The 14741-nt window shown below is 45.1% G+C and overlaps 1 protein-coding gene and 1 long non-coding RNA gene across 6 annotated transcripts in view; one reads left to right on the top strand and one right to left on the bottom strand.

The window, feature by feature from the left end:
* The window catches only part of LOC135244438 (zinc finger MIZ domain-containing protein 1-like), a 68548-nt gene that overhangs the window by 19467 nt on the left and 34340 nt on the right, over positions 1-14741 (top strand). The gene's annotated exons all lie outside the window — the stretch shown is intronic.
* Positions 126-2001, bottom strand: LOC135244440 (uncharacterized). Its single transcript, XR_010326966.1, has 2 exons — positions 1460-2001; positions 126-457 (listed from the first exon to the last, which is right to left on the bottom strand). It is a non-coding gene; the product is annotated as an uncharacterized LOC135244440 (long non-coding RNA).

Below are 14741 nucleotides of genomic sequence, written 5' to 3'. Positions count from 1 at the left end.
CTGGAGTGGATAGCAGACAAATGGGCCCCATCCAGACCCACGAATGGTGTCTACTTTTAAATTAATTCATTACCCCCACCTTCAATCAACACATTCATAAAAAATTGAACCCTTGCAGAGACGTGTGGATTCTTCAGCCATTTTGTGTGGCATTTACTCAAGTAAAATGTATTTATCTGCAGAGGAAACTGGGTGTCCATAGTACAGAGCTTTTCACTTCTTGTTTTTGTCCATAAGGATACTAATGACTCACTGTCTCATTGATTGCTGAACCATTAGGGGCTTTTAACACACAAAAAAAACACAAGTAAAAGGGTAAAAGGACTTAGCAATCGATTCCAAAGCAAACTGGTTGCCAGCGCAATAACTTAAGGGCTGGAGCAGTATCTGCTTTCTGTTTGGTTTGGGGAGAAATCTTGCAGATCCATTCTGTCCAAGCTGCAGCTGCTTGGTTACCCTGTTTGGAAGACGCAAAAGCGTTACGGTGAAGCCACACTATACCCGACCCCGCCGCGCGGCAGAGCCGCCTCCATTCATTTTGAATGAGGGATGGCGGCCAGACCCCGCAAGGCATTTTGGGATTGCCGGCGGCGCAGCGGGAGGCGGCGAGGCTGCAGTGGAGATGGCAAAAATTCAACTTTGACCCCCTCGCCGCATCGCGGTAACCAATCTGATTTGATCTAATGATCCGTCAAGTAAATTGTCCCTATTTTTCTCTAATTTTTCTAATTTTAGTTCCACATTCTATCGTTCCACAATGGAGGACCTAACTCGTAATTTCCGTATCGGGCTTCCCAACTTAATAAAATCTCCTACAGAGACACTGATAAGAGGAAATAGCGTGGAGAAAAGTCTCTGAAATTGTCGGTGGCTCTCCAATTTAGTTATCGCTGTTAGCTACTATCACTGTCCAGTCTAGAATAAAATCATTTTGCAGTAACCTAGCGCTGAAAAATGTTAATAAGCTGCCTAGCTAGGCTAACTAATGTGTAGCTATAGTGAGTAACAACAAACAATAACAAACAAAAAAATCTTCCTAATGTATTAGTTGCAAGTTGTTCGTTTCTACCAGCCACCTAGCTAGCTGACCAGATGTAACTCTGAAGGCATTATCTGGCTAATTAGACAGACAATGTTTTTGTTGTTGGTTGTTACTCACTAGCTAGATATTAAACAGCCTAGCTAGGCAGCTGACTAAAAATTCAGATCTGGGTTACTGCAAAAATGATTTTTATTCAGACAGGACAATGAATATGAAACACGATATTAAACCCGGTCAACATTTAACGAACACAACTGTCTGTCGAAAATAGGTGACACGCCCTCAAACCGCCGGCTGTGGGGACGCGGCGCGGCCACAGGCGGCCGTCGCCGCGTATAGTGTGGCTTCAGCATAACAGAGTAGGCTAATGGGCTAGTGGTGAACAGTGTGGAGTGGAAAGCAAAGGGTCAGCCTTACCGAGTAGGCTAACGGGCTAGTGGTGAACGCGGACTCAGTGTGGAGCGTGGCCTGTCCTGACTGCTTCTCGCGGCCATTTCACCCAGCTAGCGCTCGGAGCCTTCTATTCCAGCAGGACTCATCCGTTCTGCTGCAAAGATAAAGCCAGGTTTAACCAGCTTGTAGTGTTCTTTCTGTCACCCTGACCGATGGTAAAGGTTAACTTGGATTATTATTTGCAATAGAGCAGTATATCAAGGCCAATTTTTTTCTGAAAGGTGAAGCAGTCCCAAAATTGTAGCTTTTCCTTCTACAACGCACAATGATGTCTCCCAATTCCCCTAATTATGCATAATTTAGCTCCTTTTTTGCGTGTAGATCCCTTCATAGAGCCGCAGTTTGTGAGTTTCAGATGTGGCGTTACCGGGGGAGAAACTGACACGTCTCAGCTGCCGGAATACGCGCTGAATAATTTTAGTAGTCTCGTGCGTGTGTGGATTGAGTTTCCGCGTATTTTTAGGATGTGACGCGCGAGCGGAAACTGGCTCGCTCCAGACGCGCTGTGTTCATGTCGCTCAGCACACTGTCTCCCTCTGGCACCCGCTCCACGGAGCGTGCAGCTGGTTGCGTTTAATAAATCATGTTTTAGTTAACTGCGCAAGCCGTGTCTTCCAGCTAAATGGAAGCGTTGTTTTTTTTTAAACACAAAGGACAGCACACGGAAGATGTGAAAACTGTACAAATCCAAACCTGCAACCTTCATAATAAATGCTAATAATTCTGTGATAGCTAGTCTCAACAATAGATAAACTATTAAACTCCTCATTGTCGCTAAACTAACTTGAATTCCGGCATGATGTGACATTACATGAATAAGCAAAATAGCTACCTGGCTAGTTAGCTCCCTATTGCATCTGCACAAACTGTCCAAGTGTGTATGAATGTATTTTTTGAAACAGCTTGAAAATTAGCGTGATCTTTATCAACATAGGGGGATGCAGAAGACGTGGCCTTAAAACTCAAGCTATTCACAAAATTTAATCAAATAATTTTTGGAATTGAGTTGTCAAAAAAGGACTGAATGCAGTTGATTAGAGTAATTCAGCAGGCAGTGAACTCGCCGAACCTTGTAATTTTTACTGATTGCTCCTGCTGAACTCATTTCCCCAGTACTTCATGTCCTTAAATTGCTCTGAATGTATTTATTAAAATTACTGACTCCTGGTTCTCAAATTTGACATATTCAGTCTTGAATAAATAATCTTAGTGATGAAATAATATTGAAAATACTGCATTTGAACTGACCAATAAATGACCTGCTGTTTGTAACATGAATCTGATGGTGCAGTATGTCCTTTATGCTGAACCAAGGCTTTGATTGTATTTTTCCAGGACAATATAAATGTGCTACTTGACTAAGGTTCTCTAACTCCTCTTATGTAAAAGTGTATAATCCTTTTTTATATAATGTCTAAAGTAGGCATAATTGTGTCTTTGCTCCAGTTGTGGTGTGTCTAACGTTTCAATAGAATTGCAGGAGATGTTATGGAGATGTTATGGAGATGTTATGTAATGCATAACACTGTTATCGTAGCGCGCTTCTGTAGGTCTGCAGACTCCTGGGGCAAACGCAGTGCGTACGCACACAGGGAGCTGCTGCACAAGGGCTGTTTTCTGCAACCAGTCAGGCTGCATTTGATTGGGTGAAAAGAAAGTGGAGATGATGTCACAGTGGCGGCAGGGAAATATGACGGGAAATTAATTATACATCATTGGTTCTGGCTGGGAAACCGTTAGGGGCGGAGTCAAGGCCCCGTGAGGCTGCAGAGATCATGTCACCTGTAGAGCTGTGATATTCAGCACCTGCAGTATCAACCCTTTAAGGTGCGCGGGTTACCACGAATATGCAATTAGAATGGTTTTAACTGGACATTCTAATGCTGACGGAACAATCGCTGCTGGTAATGGAGAAAAGTAATGGAGTTCTAGAACACTGAAAAATAGAACATTCCAAAGAACCTGCTCTTCAAAGGGTTGAGGAGGTGTGAGTACCCATTTGGGTGGTGAGTCGCTAGAACACAAATTTTGGTCTCAATGTGTAATATTCAGGTTTCCGAATATAGGACGACAAGAATTTGAACAGAGAGAATATAAAATATGCATTAGATATGATTTATTAAAGTTGTTAACAATGGCATTGTAGCTGTTTGCACACATTACTGGGGGAAAGCAGGTGTAAACATGCATGCACATGCTTAGAGCAGCTGTCATTGGTGCTGGGAGGGGGGGGGGGGGCTGTGGTGTGTTGGGGCCTATGGTCAGTGCATACTTGTATTGGGAAGGAGTGTTCTCAACTTACATATGAATCTTTGGCTTCCCTGAGGAAGTGATAGGACTAATGCTTCAGCTCCAAGGTCACGTAGTCACTGGCTTTTCCAGTGAGCTCAAGGATGACCTGAAGTACAAACTGATCCATACAGCCCAAAGAAAATATTTTATCCCCATTTCTTCCGATAAGACATTGCCAATTAAATGTGTGAGGAGCTGGTTATAACATAACACTTTTATTCTGGCACGCTATTGGTCAGATGTCTTCCCTTCTTTCAAAGTGAACAGGCGATCCCGTACGGTGGCAGTTTTTTTGTTTTGAGGTGGACCCTGTTGGATGAGGTGGAGTTGTTTCTAGCATTGCTTAATTTTTTTTTCTGAACCTTCATATTCTTTGGATCTTTTATTTTATGTGCACCTAAAGAGGGCCAGTAGTCTCATAAAAACTGTGCAGTTTAGCTTTTCATTTTGAATGACAAATTAGATTTCAGATTTTAATGTCAGTGGATGCCAGACGAGTTAACTAATGCTAGAAGAAGAAAGCGACTTCATGTCGAAGTTGGGCAGTCAGGGTGAAGTGCACACTTGACACTACATGAACCCGGCCCTCTAATTTTAGATCCGTGAAATGGCTAATTAAACGGTAGCGACAGCGCCTTTAATTAAAGTGCATTCTGGGCCGGTGGAAGGAACGCGATGGCTTGTGCCTGGTTGCCGGGGAGACAGCCAGGTGAGAGTGATGACAGGAGGATCGCCCGTCTGTCTGTTAATGCTGAGGAGCTGGTCACGTCAGGCTGCTCTTATCTACACTTGTTCGCGTTTCCGTGTCCCTTCTCTGTTTGCCAGCATGCGTCCAAAACTGGCTGCTGCTCACCCTCATGAATGATACGCAGATCCTCAGCGCTGACGCTTTTAGACTACATGATTAGTTGATTAGTTTTGAGGCGTGTCCGGATGTGAGGCGCGTCCGGATGTGAGGCGTGTCCGGATGTGAGGCGTGTCCGGATGTGAGGCGCGTCCGGATGTGAGGCGTGTCCGGATGTGAGGCGCGTCCGGATGTGAGGGCGTGTCCGGATGTGAGGCGTGTCCGTGTTTTATTTGTGTGTAGTCAACTGCGCCGTGACATCACAACTACATCGCGCGTGACCTCCCTGGACCCGTGCCTCAGAGCCCAGCACCGTTTACATGCATAGGGTCTGCACCGCACCGCGAGTCCGTTACCGGAGAGAGGCCAGGTTCACTGCCGCTGAAATTGGCAAACAGTGTTGTGGTGAATGAAGTCTGATTTATCAGGCAGAATGAGAAGCGAATGCACACTGTGTGCAGACGTCCTACAGGCCGCGCTGAAATGAGGCGCACGCGGATGCAGCCGCGGTGGGAGGTTTATGTAGCGATGACCTGAGGAATCCTGACCCACAAACCCTCACCCCGCCATGCCGGGGTCAAGGGTCAATCCACTTACGCCTCGCTGCTGCGGACTCCGGCCAATCGCGTGCGCCGCACACATAACTAATGATGTCGGGGGTGTCGGTGCTGGGCCTGGGGGCGTCGGGGCTGGGCCCGGGCCAGGCGCACGGCTCAGGAAGCTGCAGTTTCTCTGCAGCGTGCAGCCGTGGGGCAGGGAGAATGGAAACTGGCCGACCGGCAGGGCTCTGTGGTGTTACTGTGCAGCGCTGCTTCAGAAATACCAGGATGTACTCCAGAAGGTTGTAGCACCCTGCCAACACTTTTTTTTCTGTCTCCCTTCTCACACGTTTCTGAAGAGTAACAAAGGGAGCGTGAGGTGGTAAGTGTGGATGAGATAACTTAACTTATCTCTGACGACTCCACGGAGGATGTTTTTAAGGGAATGTAATTACTTCCTGAACTGCTCCGGTGTTGTGTCCTCTCAGAGCTTATGAACAGAATTTCACACGAGGCCTGACTGAAAGCCGGATGTTTCTTTTGATTTCATTGTTAGACCCTCTGGCCTGCCTTACTCTCGATTCACCTTTCAATTAAAGAACCGTCCACAAAAGCTGTTTCTGCCCGACTTTTCTGTCGCTTAAAGATGAATTTGTCATTTTCATGGTCAAATGAATTCTTGTCTGGAATAACAGCGCTCTGCAGTCCTGATTACCTTCATGGGAAAAGTGCTTGTCAGGTACCATGAAGGCCAGGTGTATAATACACCTTACCTTACACATGATTTATGTGTGATTAATGCACTGGATTTGTGTCTGTTTTATGTGTGATTAATACACTGGATTTACGTCTGTTTTGTATGATTAATACACCAGCATGAATCATGACCTCCACTTTTCTCCAGAACTTTGTTGCCCAGCAACCGCATCTCAGAACAAGGTGAAATCAGTTTGTGAAATATCCACCTGAAACTTGCACCTGAATAGCCTGTCCAGTATCACTAAACAACCTGTCTTTCAAAGTCTGTAATTCTTGTTCTTTTTCATAATTTATTAATTGTAATTCCCATCTTACTATTTATCTCAGGAAATGTTTAGTCAGATAAGATGGGTTTATTCTGGTTCTGTAATCTGTTAGGGTGGGTTTGATGTGGTGTCAGGATACATGGCCCCTCGTCCAGCTCTTTAACTCTGTAGCTTAACCTGGATTATGATGGAAAGCGATTAGCATGCTGGCTAGACTGTGGTGACAGCACGCCATTCACCAGGCCACTGATTGGCTGGACATGCCATTCACCAGGCCACTGATTGGCTGGACATGTTTCACACTTGTGCTGCACGTCGGTTGGTGGCCCATGTCAGGGTTTCCCACTGACATGACACACTCTTCCTCTTCCAGACATACCACACTCTTCCTCTTCCGGACATGGCCTTTTCTACCCCCTAACCCTTTTCTGCCCTTAAGCTGTTTTAATATCTGGACCCAAATTAGAAATCTTGTGCCTTTCTGGGGTCCCGTAAATAGCCCAGTGAACTATAGACTCGTTCTGGGACCCAAATCCGATCACGTCCACGATAACCAGAATCATCTGTTGATTTTTAAATTATTTTATCCAAGTCGTAGCTATATTTCTGCCAATTGAACAGAAACGTTTGCTGAATGTGAACCTTCATTACATTTTCTCCTCAATTAGCACCCTCTGCCGTCTGGGTAGTGCAGAGGTATAAGCACTCGCCTACCACCGCAGAGAACCGGGTTCAATCCCCGGCAGCGGTACTTTCAGCTTGGTCAGACGTATTATTTCCTAAGTTATTAAAATAGCTTTTTACTGTAAAATGAGACTGATACAAGTATATCATTGTCTAATAGATTCTCATTCATTTGTGTCTAGTAGGCCTCAGATGCTCTTCCTTTGAGGGTAACCAAGAGGGCTGTACTTTATGAGATACTCTGAGGTCTTTTCTGAATTATGAGCAGGTGTCTCAAGAACAAGGATTCTGTTTTCAGAGGAATTCATTTTTGTGATGGATGGGTGCAGTTAGATTCATCCTGATGAAAAAGCACATCTGTCGCCCGTCCAGCTGAGCCAAGGGCACCACTGCTGTTTACCTTCTGTGGGTCTGCTGGACTTTCTGTCGCGTGCTCTGGACCGGATCAGAACCAGAACCAGAACCAGAGCAGAGCGCAGTCCTAAAGGCTGAGAGGGTATATTCACTTTATTTACATGCTGTTTCAGTAATAACTGAGGATGATGAAGGATAGGTAAGATGATGCGTTAAAGACACAATTAGGATGATGTGTTAAGGACACTTTAAATCTCCAGTGTTTTTGTCCATAAGGTTTTAAAGCATTTGCACACCCAGTGGTTAACGTTTTCAGAGCTAGAAAGCTATAGCATGCTATTTTGTTTCAGTTTATACATTTAGCCAGTGGTGAATAGCTGATATATTTGAGCGTGTGGTGATGTGAACAGGGACATGAATTCTGTGTTGTTGTGAAAAGGGCAGCAGGAGTTAGTCTGGTGCATCCCCTGTTAGTGATGGACCTGTGGGGACATTTTCAGTTTGTCTAATAGATCTGAAGTATTACACTACAGAGAAGTGTTTCCTGAACATCTTCAAATAGACATGCATGTGTGTTCTAGGGCTGCAGTGTCGTTGAGAGCTGGATGCCTGTTCTTCTATAGACAACATTACAGTTTGCCTTTGAAGCACGGATACATTGGTTTGCATTTTGGATCATGAAATGTATGCAGTTTTCATGATTTTAATATCTTGGTCAAATAACATTCTTAGCAGCAGCTTACTGTGTTAGCTGAGTTTACCCTCTGTTAGAATGGCATGTGATGTTTTAGTTGCCCCCACATGCTTACTAGAGAGCTGAGTCAGCAGTAAATTTGCGATATGCGCACTAAAACACAACCTCCCCAGCGTCTGTTTATGCCGTAGGCTGGCGTCTTTCATACAGTTACTGCTGAATTGGCAGTTTAGTTACTTTTGGCCTACAGGTTTGTCCATCACATATTCTATGTCTTAACTCATAAAACAGTGAACATTCTGAGGCAGTGTCAGCTTTTTTTCGGGGGAAGTTTTACGTTTTTGTAAACTTTTATACAGAAACCAGTTGTGGTCTTGGAGGGGGGGGGGGTGTTGTGCAGGTGTTTTATGTTATGTAGTTTTAAAAATATACAGGGTTAAACATTGCAAAAAGGCCTTTCCGTGAAACGTTAAGAACAGCTACTTTAAGGACAAGAAAAAAAAGATATTTCTGGGAACTTAAATAGTAGGGTGAGAAACTTCAGGCAGCTGACTGGAGGTGTGCTGGCACTGACTGCTCGTGCTGGGACTGAACCGGCTTCTTTCCCAAAATTACTGTTGCTTTCAGTGGACATCAGAGACCCAGCTCCCACCGTGTCCTTCATACGGCAGTCTCTGCCTCTGATACTAAACACAAATAATGACTGATGCCTGGCGTACTCTACAGGATTTTTAGTCAAGATTTTGTAGCTTTTAAAGCTCTTAAAAAGAAAATGCCCAGTCTGTGCGCACCTGCCTCTAATGCTACTGATGCTAGTTTAATGTGATTCAGTCAGAGACTCGATCGCAGCTCTCCCGGTCCAGTCTGAAGCTAGTCTGCAGCTTAATGTTATAAAACTGATTTGATTTTCTCACACTTTTTAGGCATGGCTTCTGCAGTGTGATCGCCTGTCCCCTTAGCCTGTAAGGAACAAGGATGGGCGTGGTCAGAGAGGGAGGATGGGCTCGGTCAGAGAGGGAGGATGGGCGTGGTCAGAGTGGGAGGATGGGCATGGCCAGAGAGGGAGGAGGGGCGTGGTCAGAGAGGGAGGATGGGCGTGGCCAGAGAGGGAGGATGGGCATGGCCAGAGAGGGAGGATGGGCGTGGTCAGAGAGGGAGGATGGGCGTGGTCAGAGAGGGGAGTGAGAAGAGGAGAGTCGGACCGTTGCGGTTTCAGTCAGAGGAGTGTTATTCATTACTTGTGCAGCTGGCTTCTTCCTGTGGTTCCTGTGGTCGGGGTCTTCCCCTGTGGCTCGGTGCAAAGGGGCCGGCCTCAGTGCTTCCACATGTCAGACAGGAACAGGGCCCCACTGCCACCACGCGTTTGGAGTGAGGATATTAAATTACCCCACGCATGTGTCCTTTACGCAGGACTCATCCGCAGGATCTGGAGTCACTGCTGTGGCGTGCTGACGGACAGAAATTAGGGTGTGTGGTTTTTACTGAGGTCTGATTGCTCATAGTGAGGACACTCTGGACTGTCTGTGTGATGCTGGCCTGGGAGTGCCCCATTACGCACTACGGCAAGTCGTTAAGCTTCGTCTGATCCCTTAAAGAATGCCCTGGAATGGGAGTCGCTCTAAAATAAACAGCACATTCCTCCCGAAGCCTAACAGGGCATTAAGTGCCCGCGCGGGCAGACGAGACGAGCCTGAGAAACATTTTCCTCTTTGATTTCTGCGCCCTGACTTCAGGGCTGGTACTTGAATTAATATCCTATTTCACAAAACCGGAAAACCCATTACAGTGGAAAATTGCAGGTGTACTTTTGAATTTGTAAAAATGCACCCGGCGCCATTCTCTAGTGCACTGAATGTAGTGAAGCAGGCAAAAGATGAAGATGGCTCAGTTTTATCATGCTGTTTACTGCCATATGAAATCTCAATTTCAATCTCAAGTTTTCTCCAGAAGGTATGCAGTGAATGTCATTACATCAGTCCTCCTGAAGTACAAATATTCTAATTTTCTGCACTTTCCAATGCTATTTGCTTTTTTTCTAAGACTGCTGATACCTTAAATTCTATTCTAATTTAAACAGCTGCTTGGAATCAGTCTTTTTAAATGATCTGAGAACTGTAAGGACAGTGCTGACATTTTATTACTCTGACTAGCAATGAGTATCTTGTGAACTTTGACCTCCGTTGTGATGTAGCCTAATATTCTCTGCGACTTGTAATTGGTCAAAGAAATTAAACAAACACCAAAGCAGGGAAAAGTGGAAGGCTAACTGGCATTAAAGCACAAATATGAAAGCTACACAAATAGTTTGTGCTAAAAGTAACATGAATTACAGGTATCCTTGTTGTCTTCTGTGTCTTGCGTAAACCCTACACTGCAAACTGACATTTTTAGAAAACTTAAGATCGCGTTTTCGAATAACAAGCAAACAGAAGGGACTGAGTCACCTCTTGCAGAAGAAGCGTATCTGCTTCTCAAAGAACAAAGCTTCTCGATTTAATAGTTGGCAGAAGTTGTGATGCTGAATGTCCTTGTGTAGCTGTTCTTGGCCAGTTCATTGTCTCCTCTCTCTGGTTGTATTCGGCTGGCTTGACGTCTGTTGTGTTCTTTAGTGATGGAGCAGTGTTGGAGTGGCTCAAGGGCCTGTTGTGGAGCTGAAGATGTTCAGGTTGATCTCAGGTGAAGTGGACTGCGTTTGGAGGCGTGCTCAGTGTGTTCACTGGTCTCTGATAAGGGTTCTGGACAGATAACCGTGCTCTGTAATGTTGAGGACAGAGACCCATGCTCTCTAATGTTCAGTTTGGGCAGTTCTTGAATGCTGTTCTTCCCAGAATGCTGTAGTCAGTGGAAGTATATATAGACTCAGTCCATTAGGGCTGGGAGGAGGGAACTCCAGCTTCAGTTGGTATCAGTGTACAGACCCAGAGATGCAGACTGGCTGCTCATCCAAATGGGGTATGAAATTGAAAGTAGCAATTTACCCGTTATCAGGTTCCTTGTTTTCAGATGCTAAACTGGAGCATTAACTTAAATGAAAATGAGTTGCAATTTCCCTCCACTGAAACAAAATGTTGAATGAGGGGGGTGGGCACTGGGGGGGCGGGGGCTGTGCTGGATTTCGGTGATGCCATACGGAGTGTTATCTGGCCTCCTCCACATGTTCTGTATCCCCGTTGGGGACAGCCTTCCGGAAGCTTCCGTACAGTCCATGCGGCGCAGGATAACCCGCAGCATCGCACTTTTCTCCAGATGGTAAATGGGCTGCATTTATATAGCGCTTTTATCCAAAGCGCTTTTATCCAATTGATGCCTCTCATTCACCCATTCACACACACACACACACTCACACACCAACGGTGAAAGGCTGCCATGCAAGGTATCAATCAGCTCGTTGGGGGCAATTAGGGGTTAGGTGTCTTTCTCAGGGACACATCGACACGCCCCAGGGCGGGGGATCGAACCGGCAACCCTCCGACTGCCAGACAGCCGCTCTTACCTCCTGAGCCATGTCGCCCCTGTGCCCAACTGTAGCCCAGTGCGACATACTCAAGTCAGTACTCACTTTTTTGTGAGGGTAATTGTCGGTGTTATTCTGACCTTTAAGGTTAATTTCTTAAGCTTTCATTTCCTTTATTCAGCTCAATTCTGAACCCCTTGAACTGTGTTCAGGCCAGACAGGCTACCAAACCTCACGCCTTCAAAAATCTTCATGCAGCTGTGATTGAATTGTTAGCAGTGATGTTCTATCTCTGGTTGTGTGTGTGTGTGTGTGTGTGTGTGTGAAAGAATGTGTGAGTGTGTGACTCACAGACACACTCACACACGCCCACACACACACACATGCACACACACACACACACACCCACAAACACAAGCACACACACACACACACACACACACACAAACACTCACACACACACACACACACACACACAAACACACACGCAAACACACACACTCACACACACACACACAAACACACACACACACACACGCAAACACACACACACACACGCACGTGGAGCCCTGTGGTTTCCACCACGTGGAGAACGTACATGGAATCACAGAACTCCTGGAATCTGCTAATTAGCAGGAATCTGGTGTATATGCGAGTTTCTTTGAAATGTGTTTAATTAGGTGGGACGCGCTGTGTGAAACTGTGCATGTGTTTTTCTGAAACACGAAATGTACTGAAGCACTCTCCAGGCATGCGCTAAGTGCCCTCCACTGGTGACGATCTTCCTTCCTTCCCTCAATGATAAAGCATATCAATAGTAAAACCTCATTACTATAAAAGGGATCTAATGCAATTTAGTGCAGATAAATCTATGCAGGGTGATTAAGCAATTCTTATTTGGCTATTCTAAAAGGATTTAGACCACTGGACAATTTCTTTGCCTCTGTACCCTTAAAATAAATGAATAAAACAAAAACAAACAAATCTCTCTTTCTTTGCTCTATGTGTAAATACGGGCAATTTTGTGTTGTTTTTGTAATAGTTAAACAGAAGCAGCTTATTAAATATACATTGTGTACTGAGCTGAGTGTGCCAGTTATTCTAGGCCCTCCTAATCATTAATGCAAGCTTGCATTAGGGGGGATATTACCATCTCAGGAGGGGGGGTCGATTTCTGCTTTTCTGCTTCTATTTTTCTTATCTGCAGTTAAAAAGAACTTCTAAGAATATTTCTTTTTATCTGATGTGAAGAAACGTGTATCTGTGCAGCGTTCATTTCCGAAGCCAGCTGTCCGCTTTATTCAGTGTGCCTTTAAAATGAGAGCCTGGACAGGTACCTTTGAGCGGGGGGGTCCCAGGTGAGCTGGAGCTGTGCTGTGAGCACGGGACTCATTCGTCACCTGAGCCAATCAGGGCACACGAGACTGAGAATCCACCGGGGCGAACCCCGAATACGAGCGTGGCCCGGTCCAGCTACCCGAGGTAACGGGTACCTCCTCTGAGCCTGAAGCTGAATAACGAGCTGATGCTTGTGTGACTTGCGTGTCCCGTCTGTGTAGAGGACGAGGAAACGGGCTCGTCTGCAGACGTTGCTTGGCGCCCAGCGCCGTGTTCTCAGCTGACGCGTCATCGACCCACGTTTATTAGCACGAGGACGGGAGAGAGTTCTGTGTGTTTGGGTCTCATTTATTCCTGTGGTTTCTGCTCCTTTTAATTGATCCCAGATACCGCCGAAAAATCTAACTGCGCCACAGGCTACCGCTTGTGGGTGGTCCAAAAAGGGCCAGTAACCTTTACATGGATAAAGTACTGCACTGAAAATAAACAGAAATTCTCACATGAGGAAAATAAAATCCTGCTAACGCTGGTCTGCATTCAACACAGGAGTTTCATCTTTTTCTTCTTCAGAGGGGAATACTTCAGAAGCGGGTCCAGTCTGGGAGCAGAAGCGGGTTCAGTCTGGGAGCAGAAACGGGTTCTGGGTTAGGGTTAGGGTGCGGTTCAGTACTGTCCTGTGTCAGTGTTTTGAAGAACAGAAATAGGGGGTCTACATTTTGCACCGAGTATTGTAAAAACTCAATTAAATAGAAAAAAAGAAAAACAAAGAATCCAACGTTATACTAATCAACAAGAGACAACAAAATGGTATGCAGAGAAGACACTTCAGTGACAGAACAAGACTCTGCTCTTTTTCAGATCGGGAGAGATGCTGTTACTGGAATATTGCGTGTTCCTGATCCCTCTTCGCTCAAACACGAATGACCAGGAAAGTCCCGGGACGTGAACAGCCTGTTGCTCTGTGGTGATTAGATTTACAGGTGATCCTGACTGCGGCAGTTTCTGCATATGCCCCCACAGGACCTGTTTCCTGTCAGAAATAATGAGATTATTGCAGCGAAAAGGATGATGAAATGGCAGGAGCTGTCTATGGTGAGGTGACCTGCCTTTAATTCACAAGTTTTATTTGATAGAAAGCAGCTGCCGTTGGCATGGAAATGGATTTTATTTTTATGTGTATTTATTTGTTTTTAATCTTGTATGAACGTTCAGGTATATGCAATGGTAAATGTGCTGTTCAGGTATGGTAAATATGCTGTTCAGGCATGGTAAATGTACTATATGGGCATGGTGAATGTACTATTTTGGCATGGTAAAGGTGCTGTTGGGGTATGTAATGGTAAATGTGCTGTTCAGGTATGGTAAATATGCTGTTCAGGCATGGTAAATGTACTATATGGGCATGGTAAAGGTGCTGTTGGTGTATGTAATGGTAAATGTACTATATGGGCATGGTAAAGGTGCTGTTGGGGTATGTAATGGTAAATGTACTATATGGGCATGGTAAAGGTGCTGTTGGGGTATGTAATGGTAAATGTACTATATGGCCATGGTAAAGGTGCTGTTGGGGTATGTAATGGTAAATGTACTATATGGGCATGGTAAATGTACTATATGGGCATGGTAAAGGTGCTGTTGGGGTATGTAATGGTAAATGTACTATATGGGCATGGTAAAGGTGCTGTTGGGGTATGTAATGGTAAATGAATGTGAAATGGGCCGTTCTCCTTGTTCACAGTGATTCCTGGCAGTTTAACCATGTAGATCACCGTAGCGAAGGTGCTCGTCTGAATGGGGAATTGTTAAATCATCTGCTCATTCAGCTGTCACCAATTCATTTGTTGCGATCGATCATTAAAGTGCAAAAAAAAAAAAAAAAACCCAAAACTGAACAGAAAGATTCCGAATGCTGATGGAGGAACACTTTGTTTCTTTGTCCCCATGAAGAGCTTCTTAAGATGGACTCTGTGTGTCTGGCTACAAAAAAAAAAACTAATCTAAATGGAAAACACATTGTAGTCA

Source organism: Anguilla rostrata, chromosome 18, assembly GCF_018555375.3.
Source record: "Anguilla rostrata isolate EN2019 chromosome 18, ASM1855537v3, whole genome shotgun sequence".
Classification (NCBI taxonomy): domain Eukaryota; kingdom Metazoa; phylum Chordata; class Actinopteri; order Anguilliformes; family Anguillidae; genus Anguilla; species Anguilla rostrata.
The sequence above is the reverse complement of the archived record's forward strand: the minus strand, read 5'-3'. Positions and strand labels throughout refer to the sequence as shown.